Source organism: Sus scrofa, chromosome 8 (assembly GCF_054392235.1).
Source record: "Sus scrofa isolate SSC_HxYL_T2T_F1_AM1 chromosome 8, Sscrofa_HxYL_maternal_Yorkshire_Landrace_v2.0, whole genome shotgun sequence".
Lineage (NCBI taxonomy): Eukaryota > Metazoa > Chordata > Mammalia > Artiodactyla > Suidae > Sus > Sus scrofa.
In genome coordinates, this window is record NC_139390.1 from 144,805,196 (window position 1) to 144,818,924 (window position 13,729).

Consider the following 13,729-nt stretch of genomic DNA (forward strand, 5'->3'; position numbering starts at 1 on the left):
CAAGGGACTTGCAAATAGCCTGATGAAAGAATTTTTGCACTTTTTTTTTTTTTCACAAAAGAAGAAGTGTTCTGCTTAAAGGAGGTTCTCAGCTGCAATGTACTGAAGTTTCTTTAACGTGCCAGCATGTCGTGCTGGGTGATAGACTGCGCAGCTCAACAGCATCCCAGGGACCTGGTCACATTCTTGGAAATAATCCCCCAAATGGATGGACAATGTTAACAGTTTGGTGAACTTTATGACACAGTTTTATTGGGCACAAAAGAATACAAATATTACAACACACCATAGACGTTTGGAGTCAAAAGACCAATGGTAACTTCTTGCCAATCCAACACTGAGCTGTCCTGCGTGGAGTTTTTTCCCAGCCTTGTTTAACTTGTGGTTGCCAAGGGGAAAGAGGAGGGAGTGGGATGGACTGGGAATGTGGGGTTAATAGATGCAAACTATTGCCTTTGGGCTGGATAAGCAATGAGATCCTGCTGGGTAGCACTGGGAACTATGCTAGTCACTTATGACGGAGCAGGATAACGGGAGAAAAAGAATGTACATATGCATGTGTGGCTGGGTCACCTTGCTGTACAGTAGGAAATTGACAGAACACTGTAAACCAGCTGTAATGGGAAAAATAAAAATCATAAAAAAAATAAAGCATTTCAAACAACCGGTCTCTACAGTTTTTTCTTTCCTGTGGAGACTCTACCAGAGTCTAATCACTTTTCCGTGTCCCAGTTTCCTCCGAATGTGTGTCTAAATTGATTTGCCACACATTCAAGCATATATCTTTTCATCTGCGGATTTTTTAGCCTACAAAATAATACAGAATCCTCTGTTGAGAACTACACAGGTATCTACAAAACTATGTAAACTGAAAAGTTTCCTTATGGCTGTGGCAGCTGGTCGTCGAAGTTCCCTGCGTCACTCCCTCCCTTCCTTGTCCATGTATGTCATTCCCTTAGCAAAAGGTGGACTCTCTGGAGTCCTTTGGCGCAGGGATGGTCTCTGACTGCTGTGAATGATAGAATATGCCAGAAGTGATGCAGTTCCCTTCTGGGCCTCACTCTTAAGAGGACTGGCAGTTTGTCTCCCTTATCTTAAAACCCTCGCTCTGAGGGAAGGACCATGGAAGAACCCTTACTACCTTGAGACTTGATGCTGCAAGGCAGCCATGTGAAGGGGGTGCAAGGAGAGAAAACGCTACCGGCCTCTCCCCAGTGGGTCTGGACATCCCAGCTCAGGTGCCAGACATGTGAGCAAATGAATAACCTGGACATTCCAGGACCCCAACCATCGCTCGCTGTTCGAGCCAGCCTGGCTGTGGCGCTGAGCACTATGGAGTGGAGATAAGCTGTCCCTAAATTATTGACCTAAAGAATTATAAGCATAGGAACACGTGTTTTCTTCGGTGTCACGCAGCACCTGGAAACTGAGACTGGAACAGCCCCCTCCGTCTGATGAATCTCCACAACCTCTTCAGCATCTTTTGACAATACCTACGACACAACCCACATGAGAAAAATCTCCCCTGAAATTATAATTCTATGAAAAAAATCATTGCAGTTTCTTTAATTTTAAATTTCTGCTTTTTTTAACATTTAAAAACAATTTTTATTATTGTTGATTTACAATGTTCTGTCGATTTCTGCTGTACTACAAACTGACCCAGTCATATATATATATACACACACACATAATTTTTCTCACAGTATCCTCCATCATGTCCAATCACAAGTGATTAGATACAGTTTCCCGTGCTATACAGCAGGCCCTCCATTGCTTATCCACTCCAAAGGCAATAGTTCGCAGCTACGAACCCCAAATTCCCAATCCATCCCACTCCCTCCCCCTGCTGTGGTGCAGCAGGTTAAGGGTCCAGCATTGCCACGAATGCAGCATAGGTTGCAGCTGCAGCTTGGATTTGATCCCTGGCCCGGGAACTTTCATATGTCCCCACCCCCACCAAAAAAAAAAAAAAAAAAAGAGAGAGAGAGAGAGAGAGTGCGCGTGTGCGAGCAAAAGAGAAGAGAAGAAAGTGGGCAAAACGCATCTTACTCCTCTTTCCATTTAGCCCCTGTCTCCCTCTACCCTCAGTGAGGCCTTTACCACTTTGCCCATCAAACAGGCCACTACACATGTTTGGTTCCTGCCACTGCACAGGACATCAGCTCACATCCCTGTACTTATTTTTCTGGTCTAAATACATTACACCCAACAGTTTGGATTGAGCTAGAATAAAATCATCACTTCCTTCCAGGAAATTTAGTCCTTTCCACAAAACTCCCCAAATTTGAGAAACTGAACAAATTCCCTTTTGAGAACATCACTCACAGGTCTGCAGATGCTACTGGGAACAGCACTAATTTAGGTTGTGCCTGTACTACTTACAAAGATGTTGCTTCTACAATGCATGCTTGTATATGTAGCACATATGACATTTACATGTCAATTTTAGTGAGGAATCGCTATCATGTTCATTAACAAACGTGTGGCATTCTTTCAGTCACTTTACAGCTGCTTAACGGTGGTGAAAAGAGCACTGCATTAGACCACAGATACTCTGGATTTTCCAGCCTCTCTACCACATCCTTAAGCTAATTCTCAGAAGACTGGCATGACTTTGTGACTTGGCCTTCATTTCTAAAATTCATCACTCTAATACTGTCTTCCAGTAATTTCTTATCTTACTTACGACTTACACATTAACCAAATCGAATCATACAGCCTAATTCCTATCTCACAACATTTTTAGTAAGAAATTCAAATTTTTTTTTTTGGTCTTTTTGTCTTTGTAGGGCCACACCCACGGCATGTGGAGGTTCCCAGGCTAGGGGTCCAATCGGAGCTGTAGCCGCCGGCCTACACCAGAGCCACAGCAATGCAGGATCCTTAACCCACAGAGCGAGGCCAGGGATTGAACCCTCAACCTCATGGTTCCTGGTCGGATTTGTTAACCACTGAGCTATGATGGGAACCCTCAACATTTAAATATTACTAAAATAAGAATTGTTCTCATTTTAGAATTGTTCTTAGTCTAATTTTATAGCAAAATTAGGAAACAGCTAGCTACTTCCCTCTTAATAACTTTATATGTTAAAGTACCAATATTAAGTCAGTCTCTAAGTTAAAGGGAAATATTTCCCCTAATTAGATTGAATTATTTAGCAATGGCATAAGTGTTCTTAAACTATCGAGCAATCATACCATTTAGGGTGCAGACGGAAACACATGTGTTCTCTTTTTAAAAAGAGAAAAATTCAGTGTCCTTAAGTACTCATGAATATAGCTCTATTTATAGGAATTAAGGCTCCTTTATACAGTTATTTGATGCTGCAGAGAGACCCTCAAAGTAAAGATATCCAAGATATACAGGCACTTAAATTTTTCTTTTAAAATTGCAAAACGGTCCCCATTATGCATACTTCAGTAAAACATAGAACCTTCATTCACCAACAGCCCAGTCTTAAGAATACAACGAGGAGTCTTCTCAAGGAGGACTCTGGACAGGATTGTAAAGCAAGGAAGGTCAGCCTCCTTGGCCTTCAATATTCACCTCCTAACATTTCCCACAGTCTCTCATTCACACGAAAGTGATCTATAAACGATCTAATGGAATCCGAGTTTCCATTTCCGCCCTGGACTTTGTAACGATGCACTTCTTAAATGCCTGAAATGACATTGTATAAGTCACTGCTTACTCTACTGATATCTGAGGGCAGCCCTGAGTTTGTAGTACAGGTTTTTTAAAAATGTTTATTTTGGAGTGATTATAGACTCCCCGGAACTTTCAAAAGCAACACAAAGAGTCCCTCCAACCTTTTACTCAGATTCACCAAGGCTCTGCAGATTCTGAAATGCCCCCTTTCCAACGTCCACATTAAGACACCAGGAGATAAGCACATTCTTAATAAACACGACAAAGGTGTCTCACATTTGTCTTCAAGGGCTGGAGGAAGGCAGCTAGTTATTAATTAGACTGCAAGTAGAATGATGCTAATATAGTCCTGGTGAACATACTTGTTTCCAGGCTGGCATGATATGGCATGCAAGTTGGCATGCAGTGATCTACGAACATATGGCGGAGGCAGAAGCTGCTGTTTCCTCCTAGGAAACAGCTACGGAAACGTCAGCTCCCACAGGATTGAAGACCCCCCCAAACTCCTCAGTGCTGCCGGGGGCGTCGTGCCCCCGCCAGCTCCCGTCACCGGGATGGGAGTGAACCCCCACGTGGTGTCACGCCAGCAGCCAGAGGCACTGCCAGTCTGGTTCGCCCACAAAAGGAGGATGCAGAACCGGAAGTGCTCCCCGCAGCTGCGGCGTCCGAGCCCAGCCCCAGGCTGCCCACGTGCACTTCCGAGACCGCCTGCCCCCGGCAGACCTCGCCGGTCACCTCGGTCAGCGCTGTGCCTCCAAGCGACCTGCGCTGACAGAGAACAGCGTCTGGAAGGAGCCACCTGTCCGTTTGACGGTTGAAAAAAATCCGGCCGCGTCCCCTGACGTGTCCACATGCGGAGTCCGCGTGCGCGTCCCAAGGCATCTATCGGTTCCAGGCGGCCGCTGCCCAAGCGGTCAACCCTTTACCACGCGTCTCCTCGCGAGGGTATAACCTTCCCTCTCTGAAAATTCGCCCATCTTTGCCCACATCTCCAGCACTGAAATGCATTTTCTTCTTTCTGTTCTCCATGGCAAATAAAGCACATTTAGTTTGGCAATAAACGTGCATCTTTCTGAAGACTATTACTAAATTTTGCACAGCTTTCTCTTAGTCAAAATATATAAACGGTGTTTGTTCAGGAAGAAGGTTGTGATATAGGTCTATGCTTTTGATTATTTATCTCTACTCAAAGCAGTCCTATTTGCTTCAACATATAAGCTTGCTCGAAATTCTCCCATATAATTTCACAAAACATGCTTCTTTTGTCTTTCCGTGTGCTGTGTATTTAAACAAACAGTTTGAACGTCATCAGTCGGTGGAATACGTTGTTCCGAAAAATCTAGTGGTTTTGCTAGAACGCCTCTTCACTGAAGGCCTGGTCCTCATTACACTCATAAAGGTGCCCTTTCCTCCCCCGGCCTCTGCTTTCTGTTCCCGAACGAGGCGGGGACTCAACAGAGGCCGCAGAACGGAAGGGAGGGCGTCTCTGTGTCCTTCCGGCCTCCTGGAAGTGAAAAGGCCTTGCACCAGTTATTGGAAGAAGTTCCCCAGGAGGCTTCAGGTGAAAGAGGTCATTTTTAAAAGCTCTCCTTTCCCCGCACGGAAGGATCCTCCAGTGTCGGCGGCACAACACTGTCAGTCCCTCTAAGAACCCGGCGTCTGGAGGCGCCAGCACGTCCGGCTGCAGGAGAGCACCAGACCTCAGGTGCCTGACCCCGCAGGGCCGTCACGCTGGGGCAAAACCTGAACCATCCCTGCCACGGGGAACCTGGGTTTCTTTTGTCTGTCTTCAGGCAATCCTGCGAATGTTCGTTTTTTATGGCTGTGCTTGCTGTCGCTATTGGACGGTTGCATGGGACTTGGTGTTTTTCCAGGGGCGGGGGCAGAGTCCCATCAGGATGCGTGCCAGGCACAGCAGAATGCCATTATGTGCGGGCGGCGGCTGCCTCCCTCGCCAGGGATTTCTCTGCAAGTGCCGATCGTAATGGACCCTTCACTGAATGACTTTGGATGAGCGGGGCTTTGGCAGAGGCCCTGCAAGTCCCCCTCTCTGTTATAAAACTGAATGCCCGTGTAATGGGCATCAGGAGAAGTGGGATGAGGGCAGGTGGGTGGGAGCGAGTCATCTAAACATCCTGGGCAACAACGCTGGAGCCGGGAGCCGGGAGCAGAAGATGGTGAGCCTGTGGCCAAGTTTGCCCACCAGGCAAAAGGACCGAGCATGGACCCAACTAACGTAATGGATCAATGATATTTTTTTCAAGGATTTTAATCATAATAATCACAGTTCCAGAGGGGAGAAACAAACAAATTAAAAAAAAAAACACATTATATTTTAATAGAAAGGTGAAAGTGCTCCAAAGAAAAATAAAGCAGGATCAGGGGACAGAGAATGATGTAGAGAAATTAGTGCTATGTCATAAAACCCGGCCAAGAAATACCCCTTGGGAAGCTGAAATGAGCTGAGCTGGGACGCGAGGGAGCAAAAACCTTCGTGCAAGTGGAGGGAGAATATCAGACAGAAGCAAACGCAAAGGCCCTGAGGCAGGAGTGTCCAGCAGGAACGCGCTCAGTGTGTGCGGGAGCAGCAAGCATCCCTGGGGTGGAAGGAAAGAAGCCAGAGGGAGCGGTGGGCCAGATCAGGTAGAGTCAGTGTTTGAAGTTTGAAGACTTTTTCTCAGGGAGCGGGGTACTAGTGGTTTTGAGCAGAGGACTGGTTTATCTGACCGAGGTTTTAAAAGACATCCCTCTGTTGTTGTGTGGTTCACAGACTGCAAAGGAGCAAAAATTGGAAGTAAGAACCAGTGTGGAGGAAATCCGGAAGGCTAATGGTGTGTTGGACTGGGGCTGGACTAGCAGAAATGGGGGGAAGTGGTCAGACTTGAAATATAAATTGAAGGTAAAGCCAACAGGGTTTGCTGATAAACTGGACACAGGGGTTAAAAAAAACAGCAACAACAGAAAACAAAAAATGTGGCATTCCCATTGTGGTGCAGTGGAAACGAATCCAACCAGTAACCATGAGGTTGCGGGTTCGATCCCTGGCCTCGCTCAGTGGGTTAAGGATCTGGCGTTGCTGTGAGCTGTGGTGTAGGTCGCAGACAAGGCTCAGATCCCTCGTTGTGGTGGCTGTGGTGTAGACTGGCAGCCATAGCTCTAATTTGGCGCTCGCCTGGGAATAGCAAAAAAAAAAAAAAAAAAAAGTGAAAATGACTTCAGAGGTTTTAGTCTAAGAAACTGGAAGGATGGGATCACTATTTAGTGAGATCTGGGGAGAAAAGAAACCTACCTCAGATACTTTAAGTTTGAAATGTCAATTCGTGCTTCAACAGAGATGCTAAATGGGCGACTAGATACAGAAATATGGAATTTAGAATTCAGAGACGTTCTACTAATGGGACCCAACAATGAGAAGGAAGCTGGGACGGGGTCTCATCAGGCTGGAGATGGTCAGCAAAGCCATGGCGCTGGATGAGATCACCTAGAAAGTGGGTGCCGATTAGGAGAAAAGTTCAAAGACTGCGTCCTGAAGCACCTTACATTCGAGAAAGGTTAAGACTGGCCCATCAAAGGAGACCGAGATGAAGGAGGCCAGAAAAACAAGAAGAATATGCTGTTCCACCAAACCCAGCAAGTGTTTCAAGGAGGAGTAGGTAATGGTGCCAAATGCGGGTGAGAGATTAAGACAGAAGAAACAAGAATGCAACACTGGCTTTGGCACTTGGGAGCAATGGATCAAGCTCCACTGTGGATGAGCCTCAACGAAATGATGCGAAGACCACAGGAAGACAGAGACAGTGAGAACGGGCCAGTCGTTCAGGTAGCTCTGTAAAAGGAGCAGAGAAATAGAGCAGGCAAAGCAGGGGAGTGACAGGTTAAGGGAAGTTTAATCCACCATGGAGCGAGTATAGCTTATTTGTATAAGGTGCTAATGATTTAAAGAATTAAAGAAAAAATTGTTCCAAGAGAGTGAACAGCTGCAGGAGAGACAGTCTCAAAGGACACAGGATCAAACTCGGTGCTTCTCAAACTACCTGGCAATGAAAAAATCATCTTTTCCCCTCAATCTGTCCAAAGCCATTGCTTCTGTAAAATGCAATACCAAAGAATTATTAGAATGATGAAAGAAGAAGACACAGTCACATTACATGCAGGACCACATTTTTAAATTCTAAGATTCAGAAGACATAGACTCAACTGTCACATTGTTGTAAAAGTTTCCATACATTTATTCTCTACTTCCATACTGGTGTCATGGCAAACGCTCATAAAACACGGCTCAGGGTCTTATTTGCTGTAATAATCCCTAAATAATTCTCTGTTGCCAGTGTGTTCTGCATCTTGGGGCCACACGAATCTTGCTAACTCTGTCCATGATGTCATGCAGTTAGCCCCAGCCCTCACAGTGCTTCGTTTTTGCTCTAGAGACAAATTATGCCTGCCTTTTAAGCGTTCCCAGACCTGACACCTTCCTCTTCTCGAGCTCACACGGGATCAGTTCCGGAAGTGATGGTTTGCTGTAACGTCCCTATCTCATGTATGTGTGCCCCGCCCCCAACAAGCACCAACGTGTGTAGAGACCCCAGAGGCATGATTTTCCTGTTTTGCATGTCACCCATATCCAACGCTTCCTTCAAGACTAGAAATCATTTTTCGGCTTAATAAGCTTATATTCAATGGCTCCTATGCACCAGTCACTGCTCCACAAAAAAGGGGATAAAAATACTGTGATTTTCTTTGCTCTCCTTTTGATCCAGACAAATTGCTTTTTCCCTTATCTGAACTTTTTATAGTATTTATAGTTTATAACATAGATTTATGTATTGTGACTATGCTTTAGGTATTATCTAGCTGGCTTATTTATTTAAAGCTTGTCATCCCTGTTGCTGGGTAAGTTTCTAAAGGCTAGAACAGTCTTAGGCTTCTTTTCTATCCTTAGCATGGTGCTAGATACAGAATACTCATTTAACAAACACTTGGTAATGTTATAACCTTATCAGGGTTTTGGAACTGTCTGTCTGGAATAGCAGAGTTCTCAGAATATCTAGTATTTATGCCCTTTAGAACACATTGACTTTTCCAATTAGGGTGTGTTTGGCTTCAATTAACAGAAAATCAACCAACAATGACTTAAAGAAACATTTTTTAAATACAAGCTCACACTTGGGCAGTGCCTGTAACTGAGTCCGCCACTGCAGGGCACCGATTCCACTATCACTTTGTCCTTAGCCTTCTCTTCATGGTGGAAAGCCTCGTTTAAAGAAAAAATGTAAATGGATGAGCAATGAGGTCCTGCCATACGGCACAGGGAACTATGTCCGGTCTCTTGGGATAGACCATGATGGAAGATAATATAAGAAAGGGAATGTGGTATATACATGTGTGTGAGTGTATATACATACATATATATCTGTGTATGATTGGGTCACTTTGCTGTATGGCATAAATTGATACAACATCGTAAATCAACTGTATTGTAACTTTTAAAACTTTTTAAAAAATTAAGGAAGGATACAGAACTGGAGAGTATTTGCCAGAGACAGAGATTTTCCCGATTGTTGACCAGCAGGAAAATGTTTCTCACAAGTTTCCCAACTTCCCCTGCAGTTCACGAGCCATTTCTCAGTCATACTACCACCCACAGCTACAAGGGAAACTTTCCAAGTGACTGTTTCGATTTCTCCAATGTCCATAGCAAGAGGTAGCACAAGGAATGAAGAACTGTATTAACCAAATAGTCATTTGTTTATACATTTGTCTAGCTCGTTTCTTCCCAGCAAACTCATTCATTCTTTGCACAGCTCTCCAACTCGGCGCCACACTCTGCTGTTTCACACACGGACTCCTTTTCTTCTCATGTTCGGCCCGACATGATTCTCAGCAGCGTTCCAGTTCTTCCTGGCATCCACTAACAGAACCAGAAATTGTACTGCTGATCACTTGATTCCCCAGCTTCAGGCACTCAGATATGATTGAAATTGCCTAAAGCCTAGGCATGAATCCACAAGTTTAGCGGCACTAGCTTTCAGTGCATAACATTAGACTCAAAGACTTTTGGTTCTCCTCAGATATCCACTTTTCTCTAACATGTCCATGACTTTTTACGTATAAAAGAGGAGGGGTGTCACCCGGAAACATGAGATTAGTGTTGGTAGTTTTCAGTGTTTTATGTGCGAACCTCGTGCTGACTCTCCAAGAGGGGTATACAGCATGCAGAGTCTTTTTCAATAGACTTAACATTATCTATTTGCTATTACTAACATTTAGTCTGGTTGTTTTTCAGAGAACATCTTATAGAACCAATATTTGAAGGAAAAGCCTTTCAGAGTGCTTCTTTAGTTATTTTTACACACTTGGACGCCTGCTTCTGTTTGAGACCTAAGGACTCAGGACCTTAGGTGACTTAAACTGTCGTAGAACACAACTATAATACCTGGGTTCAACCCCTTCCTCCATACTTTCCCCCAGAGCCTATTTTCTTCAGGTTGAGTTTTTGAGTGATTATCTACTCCTCTGTTGATCCATACACAAGGTTCCAGCTCTAGTCCAGATTATCAGCGCCTTGAATCCCTATTCTGTGCTGTCTCCCCTCCTAGATCAATGGTACAAAGCATATGAAAGTCACGACCATCTGAGCCTTTCCAGTCCACTGATTTGTAGGTTCTACTATGTAGGTAGTTATTTGGAAAGCATGCTGAATATAGTATAACACACCTTTCTAGAGACATCCACCGTTTCCTAATGAGACGGTAGAAGGACAGACGGTGCTTCAGAGGTCGTTTGGTCTCACACTCAGCCAAAGAAACACCTGAAGCATCCAAGGCAGATGGCTGCCTGACCCAAGGGTGTCGAGCCAGCTTGAATGTAGAAGCCAAATTTACCAGTGTCATCAACAAAAGGCTGCAATAAAAAGTTAATAACTAGGCTGTTTATTATGCCTTTGTTAGAGAAATCTTTATTAGATTTCTTTGTTAGAGAACCCTCGAATGTCTTGCTATCATTTTATTTTTAGCACTTTTAAAAGATATTTATTTAAATCATATACCAATGTGCTTCCTAATGCAATTCTTAACCTCTCCTTTTTGTCTTCACTTCAAGGCCTGCCAATATAGTTCCAAAAAGTGACACTTAGCCCTAAGGCCGAAGAGGATCTACCGCTGGTTTTTATGACACCACAGAAGTAATATTTAGAAAAGACTTATTTACAAACAATTTAAACGAGTCACTTGGTAATTTCAAAAGAGCACTCTAAGACACTGTATCTTTGCTTTTTTCCCGAATATTCCCAGCCACTGAAAAAAAGTAATTCAAAAATTTTAAAAACCCCTAAATTTCAGTGTGTAAATATAACTTCTCAAAAGTCAAAGAGATGGATACGTCCATCATCAGGACTTCAACTCAAGCTTTCTGGATGGAACTGAGTTTCCCTTTCCCTCTTGTTAGGGGTTATTTCCAGCCTCCTGTGTTCAAATATGTTCTCTTCTTTAGTCTCAATCAATGTTCAGAAGAGATGAAAATCAACCAGCTATAACCCTAAATATGCCCCCTTAGCCCAGAGGATGGATAGTGGGTGTTCACAAGCCAGAATAGAAGCCTTATGCACAGTTCATCTAATGTCCAAATTCATCCCACCTTACCATACGAGATGACCTAGTGTGGTGTCAATTACGTGTGCCTCGTTGGAATGTGGATATTCAGGAAGCTGACTGAAAACAGCATTGTGTTCAGGAATGATGGCAACTATAGTGGCAGCATAACTTTTGCATCTGAAAAAACCCCCACATGAAAACATGGTAAAACAAAAAAGCCAAAGGACAACTACAGCTATACTAAGTGTCAAACTGTATCCCAAATAACCTAAAATAAAAGTAAATGAGGACAAGCCACCAACAGCCGCAATATTTGTGTTACTGGAATTTGTGCAGGAGAAGGCAGAAGAAAGTGGGATGCCTCATGGATCTTAGATTAAGATAAACCCAAACACCAAACACATTTCACTGGAAAGTACAATGAGCCAAACTGACACAGCATATAAAACAGGGAAGGAAGCGGCCCAATCCAACACAGGCTGAACCCAATGAGCCTGCAGTAGGTATGAAAATACCTGCTGCACTCTGGGCCTATGAACTCTGAAACTGACCACTAGATCTCTCTTCCAGGGAAGTTCCCAAACTGAGAAAAAACTTCTTGGAGTGGGATACACAAAGCAGGGCAGGGACATCTGAAGTGAAAGGTAAAGTTTTGGATAACAGTCAAAGGGAGAAACAAAGCGAAGAACCATCAGAAAGATATCTGAACCAAGCCCTTTTCTATGATTTCAGGAGAACTAAATTCACATAAACATGAGCAATAGGAAAGTATCAAGGTCTCAACTCATGGAAAGTTATTTTAGAAGAATATGAAGCAAAATAATATCCTCACAGACAATGGAAGTATGCCACAAAAAATCATGCTCAAATGGCAGCATACATTCTAAAAAAAGTTGAATGTATTAATAAAATGATAAAAGGTATGAAATAACAATATCAATGAAAATTAGATAAGTTCAGAAATGAGGTGACAGGCCTCAAAGAACAAGAAAAAAAAATCTTTAGAAATCAAGATCAAACTGATGCAACACAAAAATGAATAAACACAACAAAGAATGGCTTAAGAGAAAATAAAAAGAGGGAGTATTTGGAATCTAAAAGAAGAAAGAGATAAAAGAGTGTTGAAGGTGACACATATTGAACATAGGTAAAGAAGATTTAACTTACAAATCATAGGAGAGCTAAAGAAGAAAAATAAAGGAGAGCAGGGGAAATAAACACTAAATTAAACACTAACTAAAAGCAAAATTCAAGAAAATTTTTCTAAAAAAATTTAAAAAATTTGAAAGTACACACTGAAACATCATACTGTATATATACAAGAATACGGACACAGAATGATCTAAACCAAGACTGTATATGTGCATTGTACATGCACAGATATGAAAAAATCCTTTCCACATACAGAAAGATAGAACGAATGACATATAGAGGTCAAGTTAAGCTATTATCATATTTTCTTACAGCAATACTATAAGCAAAAAAAATATGGATACATTCATATTTAAAATTCTCAAGGAAAGATGCTTGAACTGAGAATTTCATTTCCAGAAAATCTTACTTTCAAGGACAAAGGGTACAGAAAATTTGTCAGAAACACTCAGAAAATACTGTTCCCAGGAACTCTCCCTGAGGAAATTTCTAGAGAACAAGCTTCATGCAAACAACCAAAATGACTAGAGAAACACCAGCACCAAGGACTTGTGGGGAACATGAACTGTATAGTTACTGGTGGAACTAAGATTAAATGAGAAATGTAATGGTCACATGTACTGTCAGTGTAGTAATACCCCAATAGTGGGCTGGTGCCACCCCAAGTCCTCCCTGGGCCTTGCAGCCAACCATGCAAGAATGCTCTCCAGTGGGCCAGCATCCACCACACAAGGCAAGGCCTCTCAGGCTACCTGGATGGAGGTAAGTGCTGCCTATCATCACACCCAGAGTAGTCAGTCCCGCTACAAGAGGAGGACATACACAGCCCATTTAGCAGGCATTTCTAGCTCTGATGACCAGAGGGAAGCATGCTACTAAGCCCCATAGGATGTCTCCTACATAAGGCTGGAAACATAACCAATCTTCCTAACAAGAGAATTAAATACTGAGAACTAGGTGAAATGAAGACAGAGGAATATTTTCAAAATATGTTCAAAAGAAGGAAGAAGACATGATCTCTGAAGATAACTAAATGTGGTGAAGATAAGAAATATACCCAATAAAGAATTTAAGGTAATGATCATAAAGATGCTCACCAAACTCAGGAGAAGGAGGTGATAATTTCAACAGAGTTAGAAATACAAAGAAGAACCAAACAGAGCTGAAGAACACAATAACTGAAAAAAAAAATACACTAGAAGGAATCAACAGTGGGTTAGATGATACAAAAGAATGGCTCAGCAAACTGGAAGAAAGAGTGGTGGAACTCACCCAATCTGAACAGAAAAAAAAAAATCCTGAGGATAGATTAAGAAACCATTAGTACAACATCAAG

At 42.9% G+C, this 13,729-nt stretch overlaps 1 long non-coding RNA gene across 7 annotated transcripts in view; it reads right to left on the reverse strand.

The window, feature by feature from the left end:
• LOC102167132 (uncharacterized) overlaps positions 1–13,729 on the reverse strand; it is a 659,279-nt gene that overhangs the window by 455,780 nt on the left and 189,770 nt on the right. The gene's annotated exons all lie outside the window — the stretch shown is intronic.